This window comes from Choloepus didactylus, chromosome 9 (genome assembly GCF_015220235.1).
Source record: "Choloepus didactylus isolate mChoDid1 chromosome 9, mChoDid1.pri, whole genome shotgun sequence".
Lineage (NCBI taxonomy): Eukaryota > Metazoa > Chordata > Mammalia > Pilosa > Megalonychidae > Choloepus > Choloepus didactylus.
Genome location: NC_051315.1, coordinates 6,983,158 through 7,005,826, shown reverse-complemented (window position 1 = coordinate 7,005,826; position 22,669 = coordinate 6,983,158). Strand labels below are relative to the sequence as shown.

The following is a 22,669-nucleotide window of genomic DNA, read 5'->3' as shown; positions in this document are numbered from 1 at the left end:
TTCACAATAGCCCCACACTGAAAATGACGCAAATATTGACAGTAAGGTACATAAGTAATCTGTGACAATTTCACATGATGGAATGCTACACAGCAATGAAAAATGAGTTACCCTCAACATGAGTCACACACACAATTCTGAGCATGACTAAGTTCGCCTACGTGGTTGCAGATACTAACAGTGCATTCCTTTTTACTGCCAATTACTGTCCCGTTGCATGGTTATACAACGTAACAAAATTCCGGGGTTTTCAGTGTCCCCATCAATTTTGGCTTTTTCCTTAGCATAGGGTCTACTCTAACAGGACGAAACGGTTCATTTTTCCCTCTCAATTCTTCACGTTCTGCTGTGGCCGCTTTCAAATTAGACAAAGAAGTCTAGGGCCTTTTTAACCTTTGTCGTGTAACCTGCAAGAGAATTTTTCATTGCACAGAAAGCACTCGTCTCTCCTCCTAACTCCACCACCTCCCCAGCTCCTCAGACACGCAGACACCTGGCATGGAGGCCCCTCAGCAGCAGGGACCGGAAGCTGGAGGGGCGGTACCGGAAGCGGGGTTGGGGGGGATCGGCTCCCGGCAGGCCCTGCGCCAGCCCCGCCCCGCCCCCTGGGGTACATCCCATTCGGCGCGAGCCGCCCACTTCCCGGAAGTGGTTAGGTGTTCTGAATCCGTTACCGGAAGTGGCCATCTGAAGGGGAGTAACGGAAAGCACGTTAAGTATTTGCAGGAGTTGGCTTGGTTCTTTATTCGGGTACCTACTTAAAATATTCAACAAAATATTTAACATTTGGGAGTGGTGAATGAAAAGTGAGACTATGCCCTGTTGATCGATCTGCAGGTCCAGACTTGCCGGTGGCAACCTGGTGCGATTACAGAGCCACGAAGGTATTGTAGTGTCCTGACATGGGCATAGGCGTTGAAGCCAGACAGAATGTTTTGGTTCCTGTTCAGACTCTTATTATGTGATCTTTTCCCCAATTTCTTCCTCTTTAGGAATAAGGATTGCTCAGCTAGTTATGTCTATGCAGAAGACAGATGGATCCTGGCAAATGACAGTGGATTCTTATCAAATTAATCAGGTGTTTACTCAGATGTAACTGATGTTCCAGATGGCTTTTCACTGTCGGAGTCATTCAGCACATCCCCTGGCACCTGGTGGGCAGCTGCTTGTCTGGTAAATGCTTTATTCTCTGCTCTGTTTGTGTTGGTCAGCACTAACACAAGCACTTTGCTTTCAGCTGGCAGGACCACAGTACAACTGTCACCATCCCATCTTAGGTATATGTCAGCTCTCCAGGTCTCTGTCATGTTTCATCTGCAGAGACTGTAATCTTTCTCCATGCCACAGAATATCCTGGTCCACTGTGATAGTAATGATATTATGCTGATTCAGGAAACAGGAAGTAGCAACAATTCTAGATACGCTGTTGACGTACAGGTGTACTAGTGGGTGGGAAGTGGACTCCTCAAGAATTCAAAAGCTAGTCACCTTAGTGAAGTTTCTAAAAGTCTAATGTCTGGATCCATGTGAATGACAAGTAGTTGCATCTGTTCCTTCCTATCCTGAGAAAGAGGCAGTAAGTCTAGTGGGTCTCTTTCAGTTTTAGAGCCAACATGTCTCTCGTTTGGGCCTGCCATTTTGACCCATTTTTCGAGTAAGTCTAAAGGCTACCAGTTCTGAGTGGAACCCAGAACAAGAGAATGCTTTGCACCCAGTCTGAGCAGCAGGCAAGCTGCTCTGCTACTTGTGCCATATGACCCAACAGATTTGATGCTGCCTGAGGTGTCTGTGACAGATGGGGATGCTCTGTGGAGCCTGTGGCAGGAAAATCACAGAACAGAGTTTTAGGATCTTGAAGCAAAACTATGCCATTCTCTGCAGATAACTGTTCTCCTTTTGAGGAACAGTGTCTGGCTTTCTCTGGGGCCCTAGTAGAGCCTGAAGGCTTGATCATGGTCTGCCAAGTCATATATGACCTGAGCTACCCACTGTGTAGTTGGGTGTGCACAGCAGCACTCCATCATCAGGTGGAAGTGGTAATATATGAAATTGGTCTCAAGTAGGTCCTGAAGGGTGCAAGTAAGTCACATGAACAATATTCCCATGATCCTACTCCTACTATGTTGTGCCTTCTGTCTCAACCTCCACCCATGTCCTCAGGGCGAACTCCATGTGACTAATTGACTGAAAAAGAGAATATTTGGGCCAGTTTGTAGATGGTTCTGCATGACAAGCTTTATCCACCTAGAAATGGACACCTGCAGCACTACAGCCACATTTAGGGATGGTTTTGAAGGACAGTGGTTAAGGGTAGTTCTCCCAAGTTTCATTTTTTCTGGAAGGAGCGATGTCCAGAGTAATGGATCCACACTGCTTCATGTCTCCATTAACCTGGAAACTGAAACTGCCCCTCGGTCACTGTGGGCTCCTTATGCCAGTGAACCAACAGGCAAAGAAGGTGACTACTGTCCTGGTAAGGCTGGTAGATCCTGCTATCAAGGGGAAATTGGGTTGCTACTACCCAATAGGGATAAGGAGGTGATAGATGGACTGCAGGAGATCCACTGGGGAGCCTCTTAGTATTCCCATATCCTGTGACGAATGTTAGAACAAAACTACATCAGCTTGATACAGGCAGAACTGTTAATGGCATGAATTCCTCAGGAACAAAGCTTTGTGCCACCATAGCAGGTGAGGAACCATGGTGAGCCAAAAAGGGAATGTGGAATACACAGCAGAAGAAGGAACCAGGAAGAAGGAAGAAAGAATAAGCATGTGGCCAATTAGAGAAGTGAGGCCTATAATAGCTAAGAGGTTTTCTTCTTTAGTTTGATACGAGTTTGTTAATAATACCAGTTATTTTTCTTTACTTTCCCCCCCTCCAGTTCTCCCACTGTTGAGCATAAAATCTGTTAGTGGTGGCTAAACTGACAGTTCAGGATATGAAATGGGAGTTTGACTCAGCTAGAAAAAGAATGAACATTTCCCAGTGACAAAGTGACACACACAACTTCAGATCCTCATTTGGGTGAGGCTTTCCTTATATGAGGGTGTTCTAGTTTGCTAATGCTGCTGCAATGCAAAACACCAGAGATGGATTGGCTTTTATAAAAGGGGATTTATTTGGTTACACAGTTATAGTCTTAAGGTCATAAAGTGTCCAAGGTAACACATCAGCAATCAGGTACCTTTGCTGGAGGATGGCCAATGGTGTCCGGAAAACCTCTGTTAGCTGGGAAGGCACGTGGTTGGTGTCTGCTCCAAAGTTCTGGGTTCAAAATGGCTTTCTCCCAGGATGTTCCTCTCTAGGCTGCAGTTCTTCAAAAATGTCACTCTTAGTTGCACTTGGGGTATTTGTCCTCTCTTAGCTTCTCTGGAGCAAGAGTCTGCTTTCAACAGCCATCTTCAAAATGTCTCTCATCTGCAGCTCCTGTTCTTTCTTCAAAGTGTCCCTCTTGGCTGTAGCTCCTCTTCAGAAGTTCACTCTCAGCTGCACTGAATTCCCTCTGCCCATCAGCTCATTTATATGGCTCCACTGATCAAGGCCCACCCTGAATGGGTGGGGCCACACCTCCATGGAAATATCTCATCAGAGTTATCACCCACAGTTGGGTGGGGCACATTCCATGGAAACACTCAAAGCAATCTAATCAAAACTGATAATGTCTGACCACACAAGATTAGATCAAAGGTAATGGCATTTGGGGGACACAATATATTCAAACTGGCACAGAGGGAGAGTTGCATCATGTTAGGTGGAAGCATGATTTTATTATTGGAAGTTAAATATGGTTAAAGAGGTGAATATGATGCCAGTTTGACAAGGCGTGGACTGGGCTGGTTTTGCCTGGAGTGGCTTACCCAAGCTGGAACTACATTTCCTCGATGGTTCCTTATCAGAACTGGCCAAGAGATAGTCATGCTTTGGAAGGTGGAAGTGAAGCAGCAGCCATTATTCTCTGTAGGTCGTTTTTAGATGCACTGAGAGATGGTTGCAGATGTGCTGGTTGGTTATTCTTGCTCTCCTCTGTTTTGTCTCTAGCTCGTTTTCTCTCTGCCAGCCCGGCTGACCATCAGATGTGGAGGCAACAGCCTTCGGTAGACTTCTTTACCAGCTCCCATTCATGGACCCGTTCTTGCCACTGGGTGTGCCTGGTTCCCCAGAGTTCCCTGCAAAATCTGACTTTGTCTCCCCTGGGTACTTTGGGAGGACTCTAAAATAGTGGCTTTTTCTGATCCACCACCTCCCTGGTCTGGACCTCACTTCCCATCTCTTCCCATTATTGTGTAAAATCTAATTCCATAAGTTATTAAACCCTAAACTCTTTGAAGGTTGGCAAAGTATCTCCTTTGTGCCTGGCACCTAGAAGACATTCCAGAAATATTTGTTGAATTATTAAAAGGCCTAATACATGTGCTTGGCCATAATCAGCCCAAAATAAATGATACCTCTTATTAGGTATCCAGTAAGCAGATTCTCAGATAATGAGGTTGTGGCCCAAGGAAGAGGGGTCATGAGGAACTTGCTTTCACTATCTGCCTTTGACAGTTGATCCAGGAAAATTATTTTTTATATCTGGGCAGCATTTGAGTGGTCTCCTGGGCCCCCAAACCCATGTCAGTTCCTGGAAAGTCTAATACTGTCTTGATCTGTAGACAGGGCACTTTAGTGGTCTGGAGGATTCACTGATACCTTCATCATTACTCTTTGCTTTCCCTGGATTTTGGTGTTGTAAATATACCATGGTCAGCAAAATTTTCCTTCCTTCCTTCTGTGAAGTGACAAGGACTTCTCTGAATACTCTAATTATTTTATACCGCTAAGTGTTTGTGTCTTAGAGAACTGTTTTCTTTGATTATGTTTTGGCTATCATTTCTGTTTCCCTTTTTCTTTTTGTCATTTGGGCCTGCTATTCTGACCCATTTTTGGAGTAACTTAAAAGGCTACCAGTTCTTTAATTTTTTTTTACATTTTTTGTTGTGAAATATCATATATATACAGAAAAGTGATAACTTTCAAAGTACAATTTAACAAGTACTTAGAGAGCAAATGTCAAAGAATGTTATGGGTTACAATTCCACGGTTTCAGGTTATTTCCTTATTGTGAAATACAACATATATGCAGAAAGGTGGTAACTTTCAAAATGCAATGTAATGAGTAGTTACAGAGCAAATTTCAAAGAATGGTATGGGTTACAGTTCCACCATTTCAGTTATTTCCTTTTAGCTATTCTAAAACCCTAGCATCTAAATATATATATATAAAGATTTAGTATTCTTAATCCTCTGTTAAATCCTATCTTGTCTGTTGCTGCCCCTTCCTCTCATTTAATCACTTTCTTGATCTTCAGCGATGTCTAAGCAGTGACCACCCTAACTTGTTCATATTGAAAACAGGTGTTGACATTATGGGACAGGAGCTGCATCTGGTTGATGTTCTTGAACAGGCTGTTGCCTCTGGATTTGGGGACTTATCTGGCATAGGAACACTCTAGATGATTTAAGCTTCTGAAAAATAGACTTAGTGAGTGAAACTTTTATAGAGTCTCAGATAGGGATCTAGGTATTTCGGGACTACTGTTGGTTAGGGCTTGGCATACTGTGGCCATTGGGATATCTAGCTGGAGCTTGCATAGAAGTAACCTCCAGGAAAACCTGTTGACTCTATTTGAAATCTCTTAACCACTGTTACCTTATTTTGTTACCTTTCTTTTCCCCCTTTTGGTCAAGAAGGCATTCTAATCCCTCAGTGAAAGGCTACCAGTTTTGAGTGGAGCCCAGAACAAGAGAAAGCTCTGCACCCAGTCTAGACATAGATATATAGGTTAGATATAGTTTACCTCCTGAATTGTGTTTAACCACATGAATGATACTTGTTCGTTGTAAACAATTCAAAACATAAACAGAAGAAAGTAAAAGTATCTGAAGTTTCACCCTATGTGAACTGCCAATATTCCAGGATCCTAGTGGGGAACGGGGGCCGGAGGCTGTCACTGTTTGGTATGTAGACTTTCACTTGTCCCCTCATTGTCAGTACAGCCTTACTGTCTACAGGGGTGACCGATGCCCTTAAGTCAGAGCTTTGCTGAATCAGCATCTCCAGAAATAAACCTCCACTCATCTGCAAGTGGGGAGAGGCTGTGTGCTCCTCCCTCTTCTCCATTCAGACTGCCAGTTAATCCTATTTTCCACCCCACCTGCTCCACCACAGGGTCTTGACGTCTCCAATTCTAGGCTTTGGAGGATCTGCAGCCCAGATCAACTCGCTTATGTTTCTGCCACAGCTGCCTGAGGTGTGGGCTTTCTCATGTTTGCTTAAAGGTGACTACTTAGCTGAATTCTTGCTTCCAAAATTGTACTGCTATTGTCTCTTGCCACTTTTATTTATCCTCGTGGTTCACCCTTTAAATTAACCCCTTTACTGTTGTATTAATGGAATTATGGGAGGGAGCAGAGGTAAATGACCATGATCATTTTTTGGTTATTCAAGGGAAATATTTCAAAAATTCTTATAGACGTTTATGCACTATTTAAGTTGAAATAGTGTTCTAGATCCATCAGAGAAAACTAAGGTGTTTGTGTGTGTGTGTGTGTGTGTGTGTGTGTGTGTGTGTATGTATTGAGGGCATCAGTGCTAGACTCAGATGCTGAGTCTTAATTTTATGCTTTTACTGTATTTATTTAATCACAAATTCACTCTTCCTTACTCCTTTTCCCCTCATACTTTATAAATAGCTTAAGTTTTAAAACCCTTTTTTTCACACATTGACAGTAAACCTTTGTCAAAGCAAGTTCCTTTCTAGGAATGAATAGACTCTACCTTGCCTGCAAGTTAAAAATGTTTTTTCAAAATACAGCAGGACCTCGTCCTTATTTTTGTTAAACATACTGTGTCCCATTACATGTATAAGGAAAAATTAAACTATTAAAACCAAGGAAAAATTTTTAAATAACATAAAATGTATCATAGTTCTCACAGGTGAAGGTTATAAAAAAATCTACAATCATTTCAGTTCTTATTATCCCATTTCCTTCTGATATTAAAAATACTCTCACACATAAATCCATTTATGTCTGCATTCTAAGCAAATAGGATCAGCAAATTTTAAATGCCTATTTTATTCATATAATTTTTTTTTATTCCAGACTCTTTGGGGTGAAAATGACAGAAACTCATGTCTAACTAACTGAAACTCAAAAGGTAATTTTTTTTTATATATACCTGTCAATTGCTCTAGTTACAGTTGGATCAAAAGGGTAGTGTAAAATGATGTCATCAGAGTGCTACACACATACACATATAGATATGACATTTTGTTTTATGAAAACCTATCGTGCTTTTGACAATTTAAATAAATATCCAAACAAGCATCATCTAACAGAGTTCCCTGAGGAGGCTAAATCATTTAATTAAAGAATAGAACATTTTGGAATTTTTCTTTTGGAATTTCCTCTGGGAGTGAGGATTAGAAGAAGCACGAAGGAAATTGGCCTGTTACTTTAAACTCGTCAGACACCCTCAGGGCCGATTTGTTCTATTTTCCTTATCAACACTTGTGCTCTGAAATCCCTTGTGCATTTGGCCATAACGGGTTACAGAGAATGCCTCGCCCTGTGGGATGGCAGTGCCAACCAAGACTCCTTTGCCTTCCTGGACTGCCTCGCAGCTAGGGTGGGTGACATTCCACTATTCAGATTCAGACCTGGAAGCAGGGAGGTGGGGGTGGAGACCTGCATTCCACCTGAGTTCCTGGGGCACTGTGGGCAGCAGGGCTGGTGGTGGTCTCCGGTGTCCGGTGGAGCAGCCATGGAGTAATATGCCTGGTGCTGGTGGGGATGTCAGGACCAGCTAAGCTGTGCCGTGTGATTGCGGGCATTCGATCCCACCTGAGATTCACGGAACCTGCTTCTCCATCCATTCTGACCATTTCGCAATCTACCCAATATCATCATAAATTCCTTCCCTGTTGAAATCAACCTGAGGTGATTTTTCAGCCAGGACCTTTGAACAGACGGCCTTCTCTTCCTCTGGGTTCTCTCTCCTTTACTTCTGTATTCGCTTAGATCTTATATTCCTCTTTTGCCTCTGCTACTGGAATCTTCTGGTATTGCCTAGAAGAGAAGGTCTGGGAGAAGAGGGCATATGACCTTACTAAGCCTGGGAGGCAGGGAGAAATCTCTGGAGGTCCAGCACCAGCCAGGAGGGCTGCAGGTGAACTCGGCAGGTGCCAGCTGCCAGCTGCAGGGACACACTCCTCTCCCCGGCAGTGCATCCATGGCACTGGCCCAGCCCACCTCAGCCTCACCTGGGCTGTGGCATCTTCCTAGCGTCCACCTACACCTGCCCTTGTCTGCCTAACCACATTTGCCAAACCCAGTGATCGTGTTAAAACATGTCACATTATGTCCTCGGTGAAAACCATCCACGTCTCCCCTTTTCTCCAGAGAAAAGACTTCACAGAGGTCTAAAGGCCCTACATGGTTCCCCCTGCCGAACAGCCTCCTTACTGTGGATTTGATCCATAAAGAAATATAGTGCGGAGGGAACGGTAGGTGGGAGCCTTGCTGGGATGTCCCGGGCTCCTGTCCCCTCCAGGAGCCCAGCTGTGCCTTCCTGGATCCTCAGAGCATCCTGCTGTTCCACTGGGCCGGGGGCTGCTCTCGGCCAGAGCCCAAGATCAGGGCAAGGGCAGGAAGGCTAATCCCAAGGGGATCAGTGATGAATGGGGAGGACGATACCGTCAGTCAAAAACATTAAGTAATAAAATAAAAAATAACCCCTCACACCAAAATACCCAGCCCAGGTAAGAATGGAGGCAGTCTGTATAAGGCTCCCTCCCCTAACTTCTCAAGAACAGAAATATCAGAGAAATAAACTAAGGGGTGCTAGAACCACTTGACTCTGTCCATGTCCCCTCACCGTGGAGTGACAGTGTCAGGGAAGGGTGAGAGGAGACCAGGGGGGTGGGAGGAAGTGGCTGTGTGGACCGAGCTTGATTGATCACAGTCGAGAGGCAGCCATGGGGATGAGGAGTTGGGGGTGCTTTCAGACAGAGGCTCTGTTGGAACCCCAAATGCTCAGTGTCCCTGTCACCCAGGAGAGAAGCAGCCAGAGCAGCCTCATGGGGGCCTCCCCATGGGCCCTGCGGTCCCTTCCCTGCTCCTAGCCCCGGGCCAGCCCCTCCTGCCCTGGAGGTGGCAATGAGGAGGCCATGGCACATGGTCTTGAGGAAGGGGACAAAGACCCCTCACAGCAGCTTGTGGAAGGACAGGCAGGCTCTGGGGAATGGAAGGAGGGACAGAGTGCAGCGTGGAGGGAGGTCAGAGCTGCTCACCCTGACTTCTGCAGCCCACAGTTGCCCCCGCCTAGAGGGGAGGAGGGGATGAGAGGGGAGAAGCTGCAGAAGGCCTGACAGGGAACCCCACCACTGGGCCCCAGAGGACTGGGAAACCCCAGAGGACCAGTCTCCACTGTTGCAGGGAGAAAGATGCTGGCTACTGGGACTGTTGTCTCTCTTTCTTTTCTGTTTTTTTTGTTTTGTTTTGTTTTCATAATAAAAATTTTTCTAGGTTAGGGGAAATTACTTGCACAGCCCCGGTTCTGTGGGAGGGCCCTGTCCCCACCTATCCCCTCCCCCCCTTCCTTAGGCACCTATGGCGGATGGCAGAAGGGGTGATTTCTGGGCAGGTAAAGAACTGAGGGACTGAATATATTCTGAGCCACAACCTCTGCAAGCAACAAGCCCAGGAGAGGCAGGACTGGGTCAGTGACTGGCAGTGCCCTGGTTTTTTTGTTTTGCTTTGTTTTGTTTTTGACCCACCCCTACTCCCCCAGTGCCCACCCTCTCTTCCAAAACACGGCCTACCAGAGAAAGTCAAATATGCTCCCCAAACCTGTCACTTAAGATGCTTGCCTGCAGCCTCCCAATCAGAGCACGCCTGAGCCTTCCCCAGGGCTCACCACAAAGTTTTCCCACAGCCCTGCCTGCCTGAAAGTCTCTGAGAGGCTCGAGAAATAGCGGTCGGCTTCCTTGCAACAACAAGCTTTGGATAACTAGTCTCTGCTCTCATTTGAATCGTCTCTATTTCTGCAGGACTATCTCCCCTCTCCCACAAACAGGGAGGCAGAGATGGAGAAAGGCCGGGGACGGGAGAAAAATCCCAGGAGACACACACACACACACACACACACACACACACACACACATGCACACGCACACACACACACACCATCCCAGGGGACTCACACACACACACACACACACACACACACACACACACACAGGGCACCTCCTCTTGTCTCCCAGGTGGACCCTGGCAGGTGCCCCAGGCAAACGCTGCAGCACTGGGTGCTAGCCCAGCACCCACCCATCTCCCAGCCCGCCTCTGAGGGGCTCCACGGAGCTTGGCCTCTTCATCCTCCATGGAAAGTTTAGTGAGTGAGCGGGGCTTAGCCTCCTGATGCTTTCTCTCTCTTTTTGGTCACTGCCTCCGCTGCCTGCCATGTGAAGTGTGACTGTCTCCATTCGCTCTTTGCTTTCAGGTTCATTCACGTTCCTTCTGGAAAACCCGCATATAAACTTGAAAGAGAACCTGCTGAGCAAGCTCCCAGGGGCCCCCTGCTGGCCTTAAGCTGTTGCCCGAGGGAGAGGCTGGGGTTACCCACCTGTCGGAGTTCCCCCGCGTGGATGGAGTTCCCTTTGGACCCGGCCCACAGGAAACTGGTTCCATCTGGGGTCCCATCGCTGCTGCTGATGTGAGTGGCAGGAGAGGCAGTGACAGAGCTTGCTGTCCCACAGCCCCTGGCAGTGACTCTCTGTAGGTCGAAGTCCGGAGGTCTGGCCTGGCTGCACCAAGGCCTCCTGGGATTCCTGGTTGCAGGCAGGGTGGGGTTGGGTGGTCCGTGGCTGCAGCACAAGCCCTGGAGGCCCTGACCTCTGGCTCAGTTCAGCTGTCTTTGTTGTCTTGGATGGAGGCTTGGCCCAGGCTGGCCCCCTCCAAATGCAAAATACCTCTCCTTTGATTTGTGCTGGTGGGAAGGAAGCTGTGTGCATGGGACAGGGCTGATCTTCCCCCACCCAGGCAGGTTAGGGGGCTGGCAGGCACGTTGGCTCTTGTTTTCTCAGTGTTTCTGAGTGTTATCAAAGGACAACTGAAGGTGGAAACTGCGGGCTCACCAAAACCCCACTGCTCCGGGTTGGCAGAATTGCTGTGTGGTACCACGTGAGGTGGGGAAGGAGGGCCACAGTCATTCAGAGCAGCTGAAGGGTGGCGCTCGGGGACAGTGGGGTCCTCTTGTAGCCCAGCAGCAGAGAGGTAGCCAACACTTTGTCATACTTCTGGCCCATAAATGAGCCCTGGATCTCCGTGTGTTCATAGCCACAGACACGCAAAAGGGAATGTGGAATTTTCTGCTCATTACCCATTCCCAAGTTCCTTTGGGTTCTCTCCAACAAAAGGCAGGTTTCCCTTGACCAGTGTACAGAAGAAGACTCCCAGGCTGCAGGCCTCCACTATGGGCCCATCAGGCTCTTAACCTGAAAGGGTTCTGGGGCAGCTTCGAGTCTGCGGCAGAAGGTAGCAGGCTTGTTGCCAAAGGTGGATTGATTCATTGCTTATGCCACAGTCTGCAATCTTGATGATCAAGTCAGCACCCAATCGCTGATTTTCTGTCTTTAAATCTCTGTGGACAATACCTTTCTGATGACAGTACAGCCCAGCAGACACTATCTGACAGAATTTGTCTCAGCCTTCCTTTTCTTTCATATTGCCCTAAGCCAACAGGTAATCAAACACTTCTCATCTGTGTCTTGGAGAGTAAGTATTCTATGACAAGTTAGTGCATTTTCCCACCAGCAGTGTATGAGGGTTCCAAATTCTCCACATCCTTGCCAAAACTTCTTTTCCTTTTTTTTTTTTTTTTTTTTTATTGCCATTCCAGTAGTTGTGAAGTAGTATCTCATTGTGGCTTTGATTTTCATTTCCCTAACGTTGAATAACATTGAGCATATTTTCATGTGCTTTTGGCCACTTGTATTTCTTCTTTGGAGAAATATCTGTTCAAGTCTTTGTTCCCATTTTTAAAATTGAGTTGTCCATCTTTATGTTGAGTTGTAACATAAATATGTTGGCAGATATTTTCTCCCATTCTGTAGGTTGTCTTTTCACTTTGTTGATAATGCCGTTTGATATGCAGAGTTTCAAATAATGACGTTCAGTTTATCAGTTGGTTTGGTTGCGCGTGTCATTAGTATCATATCTAAGAATCCATTGCCAAATCCAAGGTCATGGAGGTTACCCCTGTGTTTTCTTCTAAGAGTTTTATGATTTTAGCTCTTACAATTAAGTCACTGTTTCATCTTGAGTTAATTTTCTATATGATGTGAGGTAGGAGTTCAACTTCATTCCTTCACATGTGGAAATCCAGTTATCCCAACATAATTTTTGAAGAGACTGTTTTTCCCCATCTAATGGATTTAACACTCTTGTTGAAAATCAGTTGACCATAGATGTATGGATTGGTAATAAGTCCTCATTTTTTATTTCTGATTTTAGTTATGTCTTCCCAAATCCTAACCCCTTGTGGCATCAACTCTAAGTCTAAAATATCATCTTCTAAAGCATCTAAATTAGGGAATGGGTGAGACTCTGGGTATGATCCATCCTGGGGCAAAATTCCTTTTCATCAACAGACCTGTGAAGCCATAAAACAAGTTATCTACCTCCAAAATACAGAGGTGGCTACACCTGGCATTGGAATAGACATTCCCTTTCCACAAGGGAGAAAATGAAAGGAAAAAGAAGTTAATGGTATAAAGCAAATTTGCAACCAAGCAAGACAAATTTCATTAGATGTCAAGGCCTGAGAGTATTCTTCTGTAGCTTGATACACCGTCCTTCCAGCTTGCTGGTGATGAGGGGCTCTTTCCTTCATGGCCCAAAGAGGTTCTATCAGCCCAGGCCTCTGAATCTGTGGTTCATTCTGTTCCTTCTCTGTCCCTTTCTGCCCAGGCTGACAGTATTTCTGCTGGTATAAAATTCTCAAAACCTTGTCTCAAAACCTTGCAATTTACGTGGGTCTAAGCCATCACGCAAGAGGATCCTCCACGAATCATGCTGGATAATTGCATCTTTATTCCTAGATTCTGCTGACATGGTTGATTGGCTCCAGAAGTTACATGCCTGGTTTCTTTAGCAAACAGTAATCCAGCCACACTTTTAATATTGTCTCCAGAATGTGCTATCTGGATATGCTGAGAATTTTCCAAATCATCAGATGCTGATTATTTTTTTTTTTGTTTGTTTAATAGTTCAGCCCTCAACTCATCTCTTTCTTTCCTCTTGCATTTCACTATATACACAGTGAAGAGAAACCAGGATGGACCTTCCACACACTGCTTGGAAATCATCTTCGCTAGATACTCATGTTCATCACTTACAGGCTCTCCTTTCCACCCAGCACTAGAACATAATTCAGCTAAGTTCTTTATATCAAGGATCACCTTTCCTCCAGCATCCAATAACATGTTCCTCATTTCCATCTGAAGCCACCAGAAGCACCTTTAATGATCATGTGTGTAGCAGTTCTGTTCATAATGATCTATATATTCTCCAAGACAATAGAAGCTTTCTCTGCAGCTCTCTCCGCCAGAATCACCTTTAATGTCCTTATTTCTATCAATAGTCTCTGCAGTTCAATCTAGGCCTTTATTCTCAAGCACCTCAAAATTTTTCCAGCTTCTACCCACTAACCAATTCCAAAACCACTTCAACATTTTTTAGGTGTTTGTTACAGCAGCACCCCACTCTCAGAACCAAACACTGTATTAGTTGCCTAAGATTTCCATAACAAAGTACCACAAATTGGGTGGCTTAAAACAACAGAAGTCTATTGTCTCATAATTCTGGAGGCAGGAAGTCCAAAAGGAAAGTGTCAGCAGGCCATGCTCTCTCTGAAGGCTCTATGGAAACATCCTTCTTAGCCTCTTCCAGGCTTCTGGTGGTTCCCGGCTATCCTTGGGTTTCTTTGGCTACTAAATGCATCAATCCAGTCGTTGCCTCCATCTTCACGTGGCCATCTTCTCTGTGTCCAGATTTCCCTCTTATAAGGACACCAGTCATATGGATTAGGGCCCACCTCATCCAATTTGGCCTCACATTAAATAATCATATCTTCAAAGCCCCTATTTTCAAATTCATAAGACCCAGGGGGTAGGACTTAAACATGTTCTTTTGGAAGAAACACTTAGACCTGCAACAAACTGCCTTTTACTTCTTTCCCGTACTTCTTTGACCATATTTAAAACAGTTGTTTTGAAGTCTTTTTCGGGCAAGTCGTGTGTCTGGACTTCCTCAGGGGTGGTTTCTGTCAATTTATTTTGTTCCTTTGAATGGACCATACTTTCCTGTTTCTTTGTATATTTGTAATTTTTTTGTTGAAAACTGGATATCTGAATGTTACAAAAAGGAAACTCTGGGAATCAGATTCTCCTCCTTCCCCAGGGTTTGCTGTTTTTCAGTTGTTAAGGGCTGTAGATCTTTGTTTCTTGACTTTCCTCTCACCATTTTTGCAAAGGTGGTGGTCCTGGTTGTGTGATCACTGAAGTCTCTGTTTCTTAGCTTACATTCAGCTATTGTTTTGACAAAGATTTTCTTCAATGGCAGGAAGTAAAGAAAAACCAAAACCTTCTGCTCCAGACTTTGCAGATTTGCTCTGTTCATGGACACTCTTTTAACTAAGCCTAGGAGTCATCCCAAAGTGAAAGCTTAGGGTCTTCTCAGGTGTTTTCTGAGCCTACATTTTGCCATGGGCATGCATGTGGCCTTCTGAATTTTCCATTATACAAGAGTGCTTTTGAATGTCCTAACATCCCAAAGAAACTCTCCCTAGTTTTCACTCCTAGGCCTAAGACAGTCTATTGCGTGTTCCCACCATAATCATAATCTTGCACCCACACATCTGCAGGTTGTTAATTGGGCTTTCACCGTTTTTGAGCAGACAGTGGACTCCAGGTATGTTTCCACTGAGGCCCTTCCTCCTGCCCCTACCCTTCTCCTCCTTGCTTTTGCTATCTCTTCTCCCCCAGAAACCTGGAAGAAAAGTGGACACACAGAGTCCAAGGTCTGTAGCTTCATGCATGTTGGGCTGGAGTGGCGGGCCTGGCAACCAGGGTCGGCTGACTCCTTGTCTTGGCTCCCACATGAATTCAGGCAGCCTTTTAGAGATTAAGCTCCTTTGTTAGTTTGGAGGCAATGATTGTGAAGGCTCTAGCAGTACCTGATATTCTCTTCACTTGTACCCCCTGGAGACCCCACTATGGCCCACCTCCCTCCATTGCACAAAGTCCTCCTAGCCTGGTGTGCCACACCCTCACAGCAGCCCATAGCGCTTGATCAGGTCCCACTCACAGCTATTCGCATCCAGCACCTTGCACATCTCCTGCATCAACTCTTGGGGCTCTATGGAGCTTATGGTTTTCGTCCTCCATTTAAAGTTTAGTGAGCATGGCTTGGCCTCCTAAGGATTGAGCACCTCTATTTGGTCTTTTCTTTTTTGTTTGTTCCACTTCCTTTTGAGACACCCCAAACCTACATTGCTGCATATAAATTGGAGGAACTGCCTTGGGGTCCTCTATTTGCCTGAGTTGTTGCTAGAAGGAAAGGCTGGGCTCACCCCTCGGGAAGAATTCTGCTGCTTGCCCAACATTCAGAGCTGCCCAGAGTGGACCTGAGGGAAAGTGGTTCCCTCTGGAGCTCCATCCCTGCTGCTGATGTTGTAGGTACAGGCAGAGGCTACACAGCCAAGCTGGGGGCCTATGCTGGTCTGTGGCCCCTCACAGTGACTCTCCCTATGATATGGACCCAAAGCCTGGCTGGACTGCACCAAGGTCGTTTGGAATTCCTCGGGCAGGTGGGGGCAGGTCCAGGGAGCCTATGGCCGAAGGAGAAGCCCTGGAGGCTTCAGGCCCTGGCTCAGTTTGGTGGTGGTTGCCTTTTTCAGTGAAGGCTTGGCTAAGGCTGGTCCTCTTCAGACATGAGGAATTGCAGCATCAACTGGTGCCGGTGGAGAGGTGGCTCCCAGAGGGAGACAGGGTGTCTTCCTCCCCTTAGGCTTGGTAGGCAGGTGGCAGGCACTTTGACTTTCCTTCTTGACTTCTGGTCTTTCTCAGGGCACTTGTTAGCTCTGTATTTCTGAATGTTATTGCAAAGGTAACTAAAGGTGGGAATTGCAATCTCACTGAAACTCCACCTCTTGGGGTTGGCAGAAACTGTTCCACACCGTGTGGGTGGGGAAGAAGTGCCACAGTTGTCCACAGCAGCTGAAGGCTGGGGCTGCAGGATGACGGTGAAGCACTGGCTCAGATCACCTGTAGCCCAGCAGCAGATACATGGCCATCACCTCTTCATACTTCTGGCCCCTCAGCAGTTTCTGGATCTCGTCCCAAGTGTGTCCCATGGACACTATCAGCTCCATCCACTGGGGGTCCTTGCAGTCAGGGAGGGGCTTCACATATGGCTTTAGTTTGTGATGTTCCTGGCCCACGTTCACCCGGGAGTCTCTGATAATGAGCGGTAGTGTTCCTCTCTTATCTACAGTAAGAGACTTCTTCCGCAGGTGATCACACTAGGCAGACATGTATACTGGAACATGCAACTCCCCTCAGTACCTGCTCCCATGGCTTCTTGAAGCTCTGTGCATCAAAAGGCAGTGACCTACTCACCATTGTCTAGAGGATGCATCTCAGGCTCCACACATCCACTGCAGGTCCATCATACCTTTGTCCCTGGAAGATTTCTAGGGCAGTATAAAGGATATTGCAAAACAAGGATTCCAGCTTCTTGCAGCTGGTGAATGTCTTAAGCCAAAGTCTGCAATTTTTATATTCATGTCACCATCCAACAGCAGGTTTTCTACATTTAAGTTCCTGTGAACAATTCCCTTCTTGTGGCAAGACTGTACAGCAGTCACTATTTGGCAGAATTTGGCTCAGATTTCTTTTTCTTCCATACTGCCATGATCCGGTAGATATCAAACAAGCCTTCTCCACTAGCAAACTCCATAATAAAACAGTGTTTTCTTATTGTCGATGACTTCAAATAGTTTATGTTCAGATGGTTCAAAGGCTTTTTTATTCTCATCTCACAGGATAGCCTCTGGTGGCTGGCAGAGTTCTGTTAGTTTTGTTGATGATTTTCATGGCTACTTCTTTGCCAGTAATGATATGCCACCCTTTCCAATGGTTCTGAGAAGCTGATGGATCCCAGTGTGGGTCTCCTCCTTAGCCAAGCTGGCTGAGAGCCTATAGCATGGTGGGTTTCTGCTGATGTCCCTAAATGTAGTTTAAATTCAGAAAAGGTGGTGACAACTTGGTCCAAATGACCTCAAAATAAAATATCTTCCCAAGTATACCTGATGAACTGATTTTATAAACCAATGAAATCACAATGCCAGAGAACAATACAAGTCAAATGCAATGAAATTTTATAAGAAAAAATAAATTATAGGAAGACGATGGAGTAGGAAGTTTTAGGAATCAGTCCCTCCACCAAAACAATTATTGAACTAGCAGGAACTGTCTGAATCCACTATTTTGAAACTCCAGAGTCTAAGGGAATACTGTGCAGCTTCCAGGGAGGAGCAGAAGGAAGAGGCTGGTAAATTGCAGTAAATACCGGTGATTTCGCCCTCCCTGAAGCAGCTACATCCCCCTTCCTCCAGTTTTGTGACCCACAGCAGTGGGGACGAGAACTGCAACTCTGGGTACAATTTGCTGATGCCAGAGGCGTCTATAATGATCTAGTTCTCCAAACGTGGGGGATGTGTGGTCTGATTGCATATCTCAACTTTGATCAGCTACTTCATTGTTCCAAAGGAATCCTAAAGGCAGTAACCTTTCTCAAAACTACAGGAAACTGTAAAGGGCTGCGTTATCCGGGCAAGTGCCGAATCAAGCAAACACAGCTACAAAAGCCATAGAAGAAGTTCCTGGCACACTTGCTGGCCTCTCCCCCACACCCAGGATGGAGCCAGCTTGCACTCCCATTGTGGGCCCCTGGTCCTGTTGCAGAGGGAGCAAAGTAGCAACTGTGTGCATACTGGGGCGCATGTACATGCCAGTCAAGTAGAAGTCTGAGAGACTGAACTGGAGAACATGTCTGAGCCTCACCCTCCCAGAGTGTGTCCTGAGGGCAGAGAAGCAGCTGGGACAGTGTGAAAAACATAAGTTGAAGCAGCCTGGGGCAAAGGACTATTTGCATTAAATCACTCTAGAGAGCATCCAGGAGGGAGAAGAGGTCTATTTCAAAGGGAGTAAAGGAGGCGATCATTCTTAACTCCTATGGACCGTAAAGGGAAATTTCCTGAGGACTCTAGCAAACACAAGCCCAGGGAAAGAAGCAGGCTTCTCAGCTCTGGCTCCAGGCAGGCTCAGGTAAGACAGAGGACCTTGCAATTCACATTTGCCTTGGACTGATCTGCTTGATAGGAGAGCTAAGTGCTGACAGAGACCACCAGCCAAAGCAGAGCCAATTTGCAATGACAGTGAAAGGTGTTTTTTGCTTTGGTTTGTTTTGATTAGCTCCTGGCACTCAAGAAAATCTCTGTCTTATCACTAGCTGGATACAAACTTAAGGAATAGATAGCTCAGGAAATAAATCCTAGAGCTAACACTTTAAAATATTAAAATGTACAGTGTGCAGCAAAAGATCACAATACAAACAGGAAATGATGGCCCATCCAAAGAAACAAGATGAAAATCCAGAAACCTTCAATAAAGAGGACTAGACTTTGGATTTACTGGACAGAGACTTTTTTTTAAATGGTCCTCAATATGCTCAAGGAGTTTAAGGAAAACATGTTGAGAGAACTATAAATAATATGAGGAAAACAATTAATGAACAGTATGGGAATCTCTTTGAGATTCGCAGTAAGAACCAAAGAGAAATACTGGAGTTGAAGACCATAATAACTGAAGTGAAAACTTCCTTAGATGGTTTCAACAGCAGATTGGAGGTGGCAGAAGAAGGTATCAGTGATTTCAAAGACAACTGAGATGATTCAGGCTCGGAGCAGAAAAAGAATTAAAAAAAAAAAAAGAATTAACAGAGCCAAAGAAAACTGTGGAACATCAAGTGTACCAATATATGCATTGGGGGAGTCCCAGAAGGAGAAGAAAGAGAGAAAAGGTCAGAAGGAATATTCAAAGAAATAATGACAGAAAACTTCCCACTAGACAGTGGATCAAAGTGACATAAAGAAAGAGAGACCTCTGGTAAACTCTTCAGTCACAAGGCAGAGATTAGCAAAATGACCCAACTATATGCCATTTAAAAGAGACAAATGGATAAACAAAATGTGGTGTATCCATATGGGGGAATATTATTCAGCCATAAAAAGGAATGGAGTCCTGAAGCATGCCACAACATGGATGAACCTTAAGGACATTATGCTGAGTGAAATAAGCCAGACATGAAAAGACAAATTAGTATGATCTCATTGATAAGAACTAATCATAATAAGCAAACTCAGAGTTAGAATCTAGATTATAGGTAATCGGGGGAAGAGATTGGGCTTAGAGAATAGGGAGTTGATGCTTAATTTGTACAGAATTTCTTCTTAGGTTGATGGTTGTTTTTAAATGGATGGTGGTGATGGTAGCAGAACATCTTTAATGTAATTAACACTGAATTACACATTTGAGTGTGGTTTAAAGGGGAAAATTTTAGGTTATAAGTGTCAGTAGAATAAAACTTAAAAAACAAAACAAAACATAGGACTGTACAACAATATGTAATCTCCAGAATATAGGTAATAGTACAATTATAAAAATGTTTTTCATCAATTGCAACAAATATACGATACCATGCAAGGTTTTAATAATAGGGTGCTATATGGGAGCTCTGTATTTTAGGCATGATTTTTCTGTAAACCTAAAACTTCTCAATAAAAAAGATGCCATGTGGCATTAAATTCATAGTGACTTGAAGGAAGAGCCAAGTTGAGAGGAGAATAACTATGATTACATGTCTTTTACTAATAGCCTTTGTTCATTTCCTGAGAATAATGTTGACGTAAAACATCCTACGATAGGAAGTTGCTGGCTAATGAACCCCTGGCATTCCCCTTTTGGAGGCTTCTTTCCCAGCATTCACAGTTGTATTCAATTTTTCACCTAAGTGACTATTCTTATATAATACAGCAAACCAAGCACAGTCCAACAAAAGATAAATTTAAGGACTGAAGATCTAGAATTTTAGCCTTTTATTTGGACCTGTTACTATTCCATGGATGTTGCTCCAATCACTTTTACTTGTTCATGAAGGACAGAAAAACTTCCTTGCAATAATGTAAGAGCAAACTAGTTATTTTGAGTGATTCCTAAGTATTCAACAGCTTTTTGACTATTTGTTCTGAAAACTCAGAGGAGACAAAAAAACAAAAGGAATGAGGTTGGGGTCGGGGGGAGAAGGCTTGAGAAAGACTTCCAGAAGGAGCTCAGTCTTGAAGAATGAGTAGGCATTAACCAGGTAAAAAGAGGTGGAAGATGTTCTTGGGAGAAGACCAGATGAAAGCATGAACCACCACAGGATGTTTCAGGAACTGTGTTTGGTTCATTCAAATTGGAGGATAATGTGTGAGCCTGGGAGTAGGGAGATGAGGCTGGACCATCACACACTGTATTTTGAAAATCTGTTAACACACTAAGCTAATGAACTTCAGCCTGTAAAACCCAGGCTTTTAACCCTGGGTCCTGACCGAGTTCTCTGAATTCAAAATGTCTATCTTAATTTGTGTAGAATTTTTAATTAGGCTGAATGTAAATGTTTGGAAATGGATAGAGGTGATGGGGGAACATTATGGTGAGTGTAATTAACAGCATTGAATTATGTGTGTGATCATGGTTGAAAGGAGTTGTTTAGGGTTGTGTATGTCAAGAGAAGGAAAGCTAGAGGATAAAACATGGAACTATATAATAGTGATCCCTGTTGTGGATGATGACTGTGATTAGTAGTACAACTATAAGAATGTTCCTTCTTGAACAAATGTACATCACTATACAAGTTGTTAATAATAGACTGGTATATTGGCAGGGGGAAGCCCCGTAATATTTTAATATTCTTTCATGAACTGTAACAAATGTACCACACCAATGCTAAGTCAATGATGGAGGGACTAAAGGGTATGGGGTTTTTTTTTGTAGTAATGAAAATGTTCTAAAATTGTAGTGATGAATGCACAACTCTGTGATGATACTGTGAACCATTGATTGTACACTTTGAATGGACTGTACGGTGTGTGAATATATCTCAATAAAACTGCTTTTTAAAATGTCTATCTCTATTTTTCATAAACTTTTCAAAGTGATGCATCCCCCCCTCCCACCCGCCCCCCCTGCCAAAAAAAAAAGAAAGGTTTTTAATCAACTACTAGAGAGGATGGAAAGACACTGAAGAATTTTTAAGGACAAGAGCAACATGGTCATGTTGTTTTTTTAGATCAACTTCCCTAGTGACTGTGAATAGACCCTAGGGGCAAAGATTGAAGGCAGGAAACTAATGAAAATATCGAGGGGACCCAGGTGAGAGAGGGCAAGCACTGAACCAGACAAGAGTCTAAGGGTAGGAGAGAAAGAGAATGGATTCGTGAAAATGAGGAGGTCGTGGTTATTAGAATTTAGAAATTGGATGTGGGAACTGATGGAAAGAATCTGGCATCATCTCCCTAGATCTACTTTGGGTATGGTACACGGTGTTGTCACCAAATGAAGCAGGAATTGTAAAAGGTGGAGAAAACAGTTTTGAAGGGAAGATAATTCAGCTTTAGACAGTTTATATTCAATTTTCCAATGGGTGAAGATGCTCAAAGATGGTTAATATTCCTGAAGCCTGGGCACTGGTCAGGGCTATAAATTTAAAATGCCCTTCACATTTTGATATAAGTTCAAATGATGACAGTAAATAAGACCACGTAAGGAGAAAACAATGTGCTAGGAGAATAGGAACAGGTAAAAGAAGCCTATCTTTCAGTTTCTGCTCCATTGTGTAAGGAGTTTAGAAATTGTCACTCCCATCATTAATAACAAGAAAAAAGTTGAACAAACTGAAAAACAACTTTTCTTAGATGGTTGGGGAATGGACTGCTGCAGCTCAGCTGTAAGGGCTGGAGAGCGCCCCTCAATTTAATCCAGAGGCCCTGTTTAGCACAGGTTCCACACTCCCCAGGTGTGAACATTCCTGCCCACTAGAGCAAAGCCTCCTCCTCCAAATAGCAAGGTCCCTTTGTGGCCCAGGCCGGGTGCATTCCTCTCTTCCATGGATCAATCCCATCTGCCTGCCTTCTCCACAACACCTTTTCTTTCTTGACAGGATCAGTGAGAGAAAAAGCCCCAGGACATTTTTAAGAATAAAGGAACTAGCCATTAAAGACCCAAGGGTACTAAAGTGCTATCCAAAAAGGAATCCAACCCCCCAGCAATATCTAAAACCCATTTTGGGAGTTCCTAAGGAACCGCAGTGCTGCGGGTGCCTTCCATGAATTTAAGTCCAGTGGGGAGCGGCCATGGCCCCCGGAAAGGAAGGAAGATGCAGGAGGCTGAACAGCCAATGTGAACCCATTAGCCGTGTACCCTAACCCCACCTGAGCTAACCCCACCTGCTCCTCTACCTGGG

General features: G+C 44.6%; 2 pseudogenes; both read right to left on the bottom strand.

Moving 5' to 3' along the window:
• Window positions 1-477: 477 nt before the first annotated feature.
• On the bottom strand, window positions 478-15,437 carry LOC119544571 (annotated as a pseudogene).
• Window positions 15,438-15,849: 412 nt separating this feature from the next.
• Window positions 15,850-18,045, bottom strand: LOC119544570 (annotated as a pseudogene).
• Window positions 18,046-22,669: the final 4,624 nt, after the last annotated feature.